Source organism: Hevea brasiliensis, chromosome 14 (assembly GCF_030052815.1).
Source record: "Hevea brasiliensis isolate MT/VB/25A 57/8 chromosome 14, ASM3005281v1, whole genome shotgun sequence".
NCBI classification, from domain to species: Eukaryota; Viridiplantae; Streptophyta; class Magnoliopsida; order Malpighiales; family Euphorbiaceae; genus Hevea; species Hevea brasiliensis.
Window position 1 is genome coordinate 88,307,754 of NC_079506.1, and position 11,108 is coordinate 88,318,861.

The 11,108-nt window shown below is 35.0% G+C and overlaps 1 non-coding gene and 1 pseudogene across 1 annotated transcript; both read right to left on the minus strand.

Moving 5' to 3' along the window:
- Positions 1-6,223: 6,223 nt before the first annotated feature.
- LOC110653960 (UDP-glycosyltransferase 83A1-like) lies at positions 6,224-8,069 on the minus strand (annotated as a pseudogene).
- A 2,429-nt stretch (positions 8,070-10,498) lies between these two features.
- LOC131173580 (small nucleolar RNA R71) lies at positions 10,499-10,606 on the minus strand. The gene has a single exon (XR_009143896.1). It is a non-coding gene; the product is annotated as a small nucleolar RNA R71 (small nucleolar RNA).
- Between the last annotated feature and the right edge of the window lie 502 nt (positions 10,607-11,108).

Below are 11,108 nucleotides of genomic sequence, written 5' to 3' on the forward strand. Positions count from 1 at the left end.
ACGCCTAAACCGTGCTCTGATACCACTAAATGTGACACCCCTTATCCGACTACAGTGTAGCCGAGCAAGTTATGCCACTCAGTGTGCCGAGCACTCTATTTTTATCTTAATTAATTTTTTTTATCATAATTTTGAATATAACTTGTGAAATATAATTCATTTTAAGCCATTTATCGAAATTATTATTTCTTTGAGGTTCCGGAAATTTTAAAGAAAATCTGGCAGAATACCGGCTAAAAATGAAGAAAACAGTTCTTCGGAACCTGTGAAAAACACTTCCTATATTCATTTTCCATCATCTCAACTCCATTTATCAAATTCTCAACAATGTTCAACCTCAGTTCTCATTCATCCATCTCATATGATACCATGCATATATCATAGATAAACATTCACTTTTCCATTTACAACCACACTTTTCATTATTTACATGAATATCAAAATATATTACATAAGTTCAAATACATATGAGAAAATAAAATCAATTACAAAATACCAAAATGACATCTAGCGTCCTACCAATGCATCACGACATCGAGGTGACACATACACTATGCGTAATCGTGAACCGCCTTTACCGAATCTGTGGTCTACCGGGCCCTCTGTCCAATCTTTCGCACTCACGCGTTGCAAAGCGACGCTAAGCATAAAGCTTAGTGGTGCAAATAATAAAATAGAAAGAAATAATATGCAAATAAAAATCATAATTTCTTAGCCATTGTGTTCATAAGAACTGAATAATTACCAACTTAATGTTTAGTCGAGGGCTAATTACGTTTTATGATATTAACTTCTTCATGCATTTTGCTTATTTATTTTCTTCCTGATCTTGAGTTTCTTTGTATTCTATCGTAATCATTCCTGATATTTGATTTTCGTATTTTCTTTAACAATCGATTCGATTCTGATTATACTTTTCCATGCCCAAGTAACCTATACCAACGATCGATCGATAACGGGTCGTTGGCATGGACACCGCGTGCCTCGGTCGTCATACCATGGGACGCAGAACGCCAACCATGTATGCAAATGTAATGGCTAAAAGCCATGATAACACATAATCGGGCATAAGAGCCATGAATACTGGCATAAAAGCCATGAATACAGGCATAAAGCCATGAATACAGCATAAAGCCTTTCCTTTCGCGATCGCTAAAACAATACCCTATTGGCATGCCAAACTATCCAAACCAATCACATTAGGCCTACTAGGGCATTTTGCATTTTTAAGTTTCACAATTTTTGAATTTCAAGTTTTCATGTCACTATTCATTTCATTAGTCAACTAAAATGTTGACTTTTGCATAAACAATAGGTACATTGGTTTTAATACTCCCAACATACCACATTTTGTATTCAAAACTTGTTAGTTTTGGTCACTTTCTCAAAGTTTAGGTCATTTTGGCAAAATTGCCAATTTTTTGGTTTTGGTGTCACTATTCACCTCATTGGTCAACAAAAATGTTGACTTTTAGAATAAAAATGTGTACATTAACTTTGGCACTCCCAACATACCACATTTGGTGTTTAAAACTTGTTGGCATTAAGTGTTAATACCATTTCCAAGCATTAAACCAAAGGAGCAGATTTTTCAGTTTTGGTGAGTCAATTTCACTGTTCCATTGGACACTGTTACTGTTGGAATTTGAAGAAATGTAAAACATGAAAGTTGTTCCTTATTTTGTCTAGTTGAATTTCCTTTTTTGAATCACTCCATTTGGAGTTTTGTAGCTCCAGATATGGCTCAAAAGCCCAAGCTATCCGGATATGCATTCTGCAGAAATTTACCATATCTACAGTGCATGAACAGTAACTTGAGTCACTTGGTTGAATGGGTTCTGGCCATAATTTGGGGTAGGTTCCTTCATGAAAGTTGTTTGTCTATGTCTTAACGTATTGCTGTAAAAATGTCAGGCCAATTGACCAAATCTACAGTGAGTTATGGCCAAATGAACAGTTACTGTTCATTTGGTCAATTCTGCAGAGGCAGTTTCAGGGTATCCGGATTGGGGCCAAGTTTTGGTCCTCTTGCTTTGGTCTTTTGGGCATGGTTTCTTCAGCAAAAATGTGCCATTATAAGCCTAGTTTCATGTCCAATTGGCCAAACACCAATTGGACTAGCACAGCCCAAGTTATGGCAGTGCAAAGGGATAGAATTTTCAGTCCTTATGCTGCTGTCCTAGGGCAGTTTGCAACCTCACTTTGCAATCTCATTTTTCAGTCCATTTGTTGGTCAATCTACCTAAAATGGTCACTAATTGACCATTAAAATGTTCTCTAATCAATTCATAATCCAAGTCCACACTTTACTCCCAAAACCCTAGCTCAAATTCAAGATTTTGTACAAGTTACCCTAGTTGACTAACTAACTCATTTCCTTATGTTTATATACTTTATTCATGATTTCTAATTCATTCCAAGTCCATTCAAAAACACTCAATCCTATTTCTCCCTAGGGCAGCCGAAATTTATGGAGTACATATACATAAATTTCATCCACTTAATTTACAAATTCTTGCTAAATTCAAGTTCCTATGCATGAAATTAAAGAGTTTTTGATATATAGTGCACTAACCTCTTGTAGCTTAAATCCAAGCCAACCCAAAACTTCAATTTCTTCTCCTCTTTTAGCTCCCAAAATATTAAGCAAGATTCTAGGGTAAAATTTAGTGTTGGGAACTCAAGGAAATATGGTGGGAGTTTAGGGTTTCATGAGCTTGCCAAGCTCATCAATGGAGGGAGATGGGAAGAGTCACGTTTTGGGGAAGAAGAAGAAGAAGAATGGCTGCTGTAATTTGTGTTATTTTGGTCTTCATTTATGTCTTTTAATAGTTTAGCCAAATGGTGGCTTATTTGTGATTGGTCACAATTTGTAAATAACATCATCAAGATATCATAATTGAGCTTTTTCTTCATTTTCTTTCCTTTCCTCCACTAATCATTTTCAATTTGATTTTTAGTAATGTTTATTCATATTTTATGTTATATTAATTATTTACTCAACTGGACAAGTCGGCCAAAAATCACCTCGGAAAGCGAAATGACCAAAATGCCCTCCGTTTGGCTTAACGGGTCAAAATTGGCTGTACCGATTGAAAAATTTTTCTAAATATTTTCTTGGCATTCTAATGCCATAGGAACCTCAATAACCCTTCTCTGGAGTCCCAAAAATTATTTTATGATTTTTCTCCCGGGTCTAGGGCTCCTCGCTATAGAACCGCAACTTACCTCTGTTACCCATCGCTTGGGCACCGCTCTTTTAACTTAATCAGATTTTATTTCTAAAATTTTTACTAAATTTTTCTCATTAATATTTGAGTTAATTATGGTCCCTCACTTAAATTTAATTATTTTTCCGGACGTTCTAGCTGTCCGGACCGACACCGGTCACCGGAACAGTAGACTGTGCGGAATTACTACCGGGAGGATGTTACAGCTCCAGTAGCAAGGTATGACACAATCAAACTTCTTCTTGCATTTACAGCTCACAACTCATGGCAGATTCATCAACTTTATGTCAAATCTGCCTTCTTAAATGGCTTGCTCACTGAAGAGATTTTTGTAGAACAGCCTGATGGTTTTTTAATTCCTGGTAAAGAGGATCAAGTTTATCGTCTAAAGAAGGCCTTGTATGGCTTAAAACAAGCTCCAAGAGTTGGTATGAAAGGATGGACAGCCATCTCATCCAACTTGGCTTTAGCAGAAGTCAGAGTGAAGCTACCTTATATGTGAAAAACATAAATGGTGAGTCCTTAGTCGTTTCAATTTATATTGATGACATGCTTGTGACAGGCAGCAAAATTGAAGTAATTCAAAAGTTCAAGTAGGAAATGGAGAAAGTCTTTGAAATGACTGATCTTGGAGTCATGAAGTACTTTCTTGGGATGGAAATGATGCAGTCTAATGATGGTTTTTTTATATGTCAGCAGAAATACATGTCTGATATTTTACACAGGTTCAAAATGCAAGATTGTAAACCTGTGAGCACTCCAATCTCCACTGGTTTGAAGCTTGGCAAGGATGAGAATGCTGAAAAAGTATATGAAAGCATCTATAGAAGTTTAATTGGTAGCCTTCTGTATCTTACAGCAAGCAGACCTGACATTCTATTTGCTATAAGTTTGCTCTCTAGATTCATGCATTCACCTAAAGAAACTCATCTTACTACTGCTAAAAGGATGTTAAGGTATATCAAAGGAACCAGCACACTTGGGATTTTCTTTCCAGCATCTGCAGGAAAGACCTTGAAGCTGGTTGTTTACTCTGACAGTGATTGGGGTGGCTGCATTGAAGACTCAAAAAGCACTTCTGGATATCTATTTTCCTTAGGCTCAAGTTTTTTCAGCTGGAAATCAAGGAAACAAGAAACAATACCAATCAATGCAGGCAGAGTATATTGTTGTCGCTCACAGTAAACTGTGCTATCCGCTAAGGAAGATGATGAAGGACATGGGGTGTGAACAAACAGAGGCTACCAAAATTATGTGTGACAATATTTTAGCAGTGTTAATCTCAAAAAATCCAATGTTTCATGGCCGAACTAAGTGCATCAAGATCAAATTCCATTTTATTAGAGAAGTTCAACAATCTAATGAAGTGTTACTTGTTCATTGCTCATATGAGAATTAGTTAGCAGACATTTTTACCAAGTCTCTACCAAAAGAAAGGTTCTAAGATTTGAGACAAAAAAATTGGTGTTTGTCACCGAAATGCCAAGGAGGAGTGCTAGAAAGTTGGCATTTCAGTTCCAGCTCATTGTTTCTTTGTTATTTCAATTTATTGTTTCTTATTTTTAAGCAAAAGATCACGTCCAAAAATAATTGCTTATTTTTCTGAAGTTAGTAGCTGTTAGTGGCTGATTATTCTCATTTTAGTTTTTGCCCACTTTGTAAGTGGCAGCTAGATAGGAAAGTTTGTTATTTCTCTTCTTGTATAAATTCCGAAATTTTCTTGAATAAAACTGAGCTGGATTACTTTTCTTTTTGCTTTAAACTTCTGTTTTAACAATTTTGAACTCAGAAAATCTACAAACGAAATATTTTCTTCAACCATTACAAACACAACCTCCTTTAATTGGGATTCTTTTACAAAAATGATAGACCATCTAATTTTGAAGATAGAGATTTTCCCAAAAGAAATGCTTTCTTGAATTTGAACATTCCTTGAATTGGATTTCTCTATATATTTAAAAAGCTTGTTTTTTTTTACAAAATTGATAGGAAAACAAAATCTTGTTTCAAGTCATAATACGTTAGATTTCTGCATATAAAGGCAATAAAGAGGGAGAGGAGTGCATGTAACTCTTAATTTATGGTATGGATACGGATGGTGTCTTCCTTGATGGATTTAACTGAAAAATAAAGATAATGCAGGTATTGCAATTTTGGCTGGAGTTGCAGAAGGAACAATCAAGAAGTCATATAAGGATATGCATCCTCATGCTTCAAGGCTCATACCCAATTAATATGCCAAGGAGGAGCTCATTCACAAACTCTGTCATGCTTCAATTTGTCGTGCCACAAGTTTCTGTTTGAGTTCAAGCTTAATTAATTGGATTCAATTTCCATAATTGAGGAGTATTTTTTTCTTCAAATGGCTATAATTGAATAGGGATTATGATTGATTAATGGAATTGTTTAGTCATAAGGTTGGTTCTCGTCTCTGGCCAACTCTGAGTTACTTTTTATCACCATGTAACGGCTTTATTCTCATAATTTATTAATTTATTATTTTTTTATAGTAATGTCGTCCACGACATTTCAGTACGTTTTAAAGTTTTATTATTTTTTATCAATATCTGTTTAATTATTTATTTTAAACAATAGTTATAGAATTGTTGATGATATTCGATAAGATCAGCATTGTTCATGCCATGGTTATTAGAATTGTATTGATTGTTAGTTGAATCATGAAAGGAAGGTTAATTTATGTATTTAATTATTGATGAGTGTGCAGTTTTTTAGTTAAATCACGTGAGTTTACATGAAATGAAAATTGAATTCATTCAAACAATTAAACTTGACCAGGGAAATATGACATAAACCAATCACTAAATTGAAATAAAACTAAATAAATACTAGCAATTATTATTTTATATGAAATGCACGCATAACGTAGCAAATAGAATGCCCAGAATTCAGATGTTCCTAAGCAGTTTACTGGGCCCTTGTGGGCATCCTCTAATTGCCTGTTGACAAGAGATGAGAACCATTTTGCTACTGCCTTACGCAGTTAGGCCTAAGATAATTAAACAAATAGTCCATAGAAAATGCCGATATTGGAATCCCCCATTATGCCTCCTCCAGCCACTTGATAATTTGCTAAAATTTGTTGAGTTCTGACTACCTTCTCCAATATTATTTCTAGCAATTTGCTTCAACTCCAAGGCCTTCTCTCTTATGCTTTTATCACTAAGCAAGAGCTCTACCTTTTTGTTAAATTCCTTCTTCCTTATGATTCCATTTTCATCCTTGGCGAATTCCAAACCAACCTTCCATGTATCGCAAATGTAGTTCGTGTTATGAAACTGGTCAGCAAAGTAAGGCCAACACAAAAAAAGGTACTCCATTGCTTACACCTTCTATGGTAGAGTTCCAACCACAATGGCTCACAAAACAAGCAATAGACTGATGACTTAGAACCTTCTGTTGAGGTACCCAACTCAGAATTTTTCCATGGCTACCATGAAATTCGTTAGGGTAGGCATGGTTTGAATTTTGACTGCTTCCTGGACGAACCACCCAAAGAAAAGGCTTGTTTGTGAGTTGAAGTCCGAGGGCTAGTTCTTGAAATTGGAATTGATAAAAAATTGTGAAGCTGCCAAATGCTACATAAATCACTGACTGGGATAGATGTTGATCAAGCCATGTCAAGCATGAAGAATCCTCCTGCCAGAACTGTGCTCCTGAATTGCCTGTATCGTAATTTGCTAACAATGGGCCTATTGGGAGAAGCTTTGGAAACAAGGAAAATGCTCCGGGCTCAAGTTCATAAAATGAGTTGCACATCTGCCATTCTGTAGATTGTAAATGTTCAAAGGATCGGACGATATATTTGAAAGTAGCCTTTTCTGCGTTTGAGTCACCAACTTTCCATAGAAAGTTTTCAATGCCAAAACTAGGGATGCTTGAGGACAATTGAATTCTTTGTTTCTTGATAGAGAATCCTATAAATTTAACCAAAAGAAAGAGGGACATGACAAAAAAAAAAAAAAAAAAATCTTTGCGTGCATTACTAACTATATATCTAAAGTTTTTAAAAATTCAATTAATTCTCAAGATTTTACATTAGTTTCAGTTTTAATTTTAACAATCAATTCAATTAGAAATTTGCTATCAATGGGCATGATTATCATTGCTATTATTTAACATACAATTATTAATTTCATTATTAATTTCATGTTTGAAAATTAGAATTTTACAAGAATTTAATTCAATTGAATAAAATAATTCAATTATTTTTAACTTAAAAAATTTATTTAAAAGAAAATAAAATTAAATATAATTGTGAAAATTTTAATTAAATCTTTTTATTGCAAATTATTTATTTCAAAGAAAATTTTAAAGAGAGAACTTACCATCATCATCAATGTATCCATCGCGAATAAGATTAGGAATGTTTGCCATGATGGAGTAACTGGCAGCTGATGCAGGCCAAACCACAGCAAATCTAATCCCCAACTTGTTTGCAACTTCCCTTGACCACGCCAAAGAAGCATCAGAAACAATACAAGTGATAGGTTGATCACCAAACTCCAAGGTCTTGTTGATTTTTTGTATGAGCTCCTCAAGGCTTTTGGGCATGGTGATCAATACGGCCTCACATAACTTACCAATGTCATTTCTATCATCCTCCGGACCCATCCCATCTGGGATTGAGACCAAATTAACACATGAACCTGTAGAATCATTTCTGCCAACCATTGCAGTAAGCACTCTCTTGTGATTAAAGCGTGTGTTAACAAAAGTGACTCTGAATCCAAGATTGGCTAGTCTTTGAGCAAAGTGCATTAAGGGCTTAACGTGCCTTTGAGCTGGGTATGGTAGCGCTAGAACGTGTGATCTACCCATGCCTGTGAAAATAGGCGTGTGGTCTTTTTCTTTTAACGACTCACTAAAAATAAAGATAAAAAAGATAATGAAGTGGAATTTACTGATGCATACAGTTTGCATAGTCATTTAGGTCTAATTTTATAACCATTTTTATTTGATTATTAGTCATTTTTAGCTAATTTCATTAGTTAATTAGTTAGTTTTTCATAGTTGTCAATTTTGCATTAATTTGTAATTTTTACTTTATTTTGTAGGAAAAATGGTGTTTTTGAAGGACTGAAGAGAATTTTGCCATTGAGGAGTGTCTTCTACAGCCAAAGATGTCAAAAACAGGTTTTCAAGCTGAAATATGCATTGACCAAACTGTGCATAACTTGCCGCATAAGCCATGCAGATCTGCATAAGGAGAAAGATCACTGTTCGAACCAAATTAAATGTGCATAAAGAGATCGCATAGCTTATGCACATTCTCGCCTCCCTTATGCACCTTCACGAAATTGTGCATAACCTATGCACCAAGTTATATGCTTTCGCATAAGTGACTCGTAACAGCTAAAATCGCATAAGGGACTGCATAACTTATGCAGTCCACTTATGCAGTCCCATAAAGAGTTCATTAATGAGCTGGCAGGAGATTCCCTCAAATAATTCCTCCTAGAACATACCATTTTAGGGCTCCATGTCAGAAAAATGCTATAAATAGTCTCATTTTCCCATTTTAGAAAGGAGACAAGGTGCAAAAAAGGAAAGGAGAGTAGAGGCAGAATTTGAGGAGTCACTTTCACCTTTCACACCATTTTCAACCAAGATTTGCAGATTTCTTTATTTCCTTACATTTTTCTACATTTCTAGTGTTTAATTTCTTATTCCCTAGCTTAGATTAAAGCTTTATTTCCATTTAAACTCAATATATCTTGTAAGCATTTGGATAGTGAGTAGTTTACTTTTGATTCTGGAGTAAGGGTTGTAATATTTGAGATATTTTGTGGATTTTGATTGGGTAATCCATATTTTGTGGTCTTAATGAGTTTTATTCATTTCTTGTATGCTTAATGACATGCTTAGTGTAGGATCCCATTAAGTGATGTTCTTAATCCATGGTTGAAGCACCGAAAGGAGAAGGCCTTGTGATAGATAATCAAGAAATTGGACTTAATTAACTTAGACCTAGAAATAGGCTAAGGATTAAGAGGATTCACAGATTAATTAAAGAACTTAATGGGTCTTAATTAATTCTAACTCCACGAAAGTAGGATTAGTTTGATTAAGGCACTATTTGTCTCACTCGAAAGGGAATTCAAAGGATTTAAGAATTAATCTCCTTAAAACCCATAAGTTTCCTAAGATTGGATAACCAATTTAAAATCCCAAAATAGCTCGAATATGAAATCCCGAACTCCGGAATCGCCTTTTTACCATTGTTAATTTCTAATCGAATTTAATTACTTGCCATTTTGAATATTGCCATATTTGAACTTGCTTATTTCAATTTGATGCAATTTTAGTTTAATTAATACATTGTTGAATAGAATATTAATTTTTGCATATTTAGATTTCATACTCCATTACCCATCAATTCATTACTTTAATTTCAAAAATATTTCAATTTACTCAATTTTTTATATCAAAAATTCAATCATTAACACAACTCCTCGTGGGATCGATATCTTTTCTATACTACTTGTACGACCCGTGCACTTGCGGTAGGGACGCATCAAGTTTTTGGCGCCGTTGCCGGGGAGTTGTTTGTTTAAGATTGAATTCTTGATTATTTTAGTTGTTTATAGTTTTATTTTTGTTATATTTTCATTTTGTGTTTGTTTGTTCTTTTTCAGGTACTTTTAACCTTTTATGAGAAGAGCTAAAAGCACAAGTGACACATCCTTATTGTTCAATCCTGAAATTGAGAAATTTTGTAAAGCCAACAAGAAAGAAACCAGAAAAAGAAAGGAAGCTTTGAGAGAAACCGAAATTGAGGCAGACATGGCTGATGAAAGAATGAGAATTGGTGTTAATGTTGGAAATGATCAAAACAATGAAAATGCAGCCCAAGGGGAAGAAGTTGTTAATGCAAACGTGCCTAGGGGAAGTATGATGGATCATGCTTTTCCACGTTTTGATGACTTGAGAGAAAGTATAGCAAGACCAAGAATCGATGCAAATAGTTACAAGATGGATTTTGGAGTTCTTCAAATGATTCAAAATTCTCAATTTGGAGGACATCCTTCTGAAAATCCACACACACATCTGAAGAAATTTGCTATGATCTGTGACATGCAAAAACAACCTGGAGTGTCTGATGATGCAGCAAGATTGAAGCTATTCCCATTCTCTTTGAAAGATAGAGCATTGGATTGGCTTGATTCTTTACCTCACAACTCCATTACAAATTGGGAGCAACTCACTGATGCATTTCTTGCACAATATTTTCCACCTGGAAAAACTCAAGGGTTGAGGAATCAAATGACAGCTTTCAGACCAAGAGAAGATGAAACTCTTTATGAGTCATGGATGAGATGGAAGGAATTAGAGAGATTATGCCCACATCATGCCATTCCAAAATGGATGATAAATCAGAATTTCTACACAAATGTCACTCCTACAATTAGAGGGATTATTGATGCTCAAACAGGAGGAGAATTTATTATGAAGCATGAAGATGAAGCTTATGAGCTATTGGAGAAAATTGCAAAGAATACTCATCTTTGGAGTAGTCCAAGAGGACCACCCAACTCACAAAAGGCAAGCTGCTGGAATGTATGATCTTGATCCATTCAACATGATTAATGCAAAGTTTGATGCACTTACAAATGTCCTTGCTAAGAAGATGGAAGATTTGAGTATGTTGGTTAGTTCATCATCATCAGCTGGAAGTTCACAACAAGTGGCTTATGCAGAGGAAACTACCAGCTGTGGAGTAGATTATGGAGAACAAGCAGCATATGTTGGTAATTATGGAAACAAGCAAATGGGGAATCCTTACTCTCAAACTTACAATCCAAATTGGAGGAATCATCCCAACTTTTCATGGGGAAATCAGCAAAGTCAAGTTCCAAA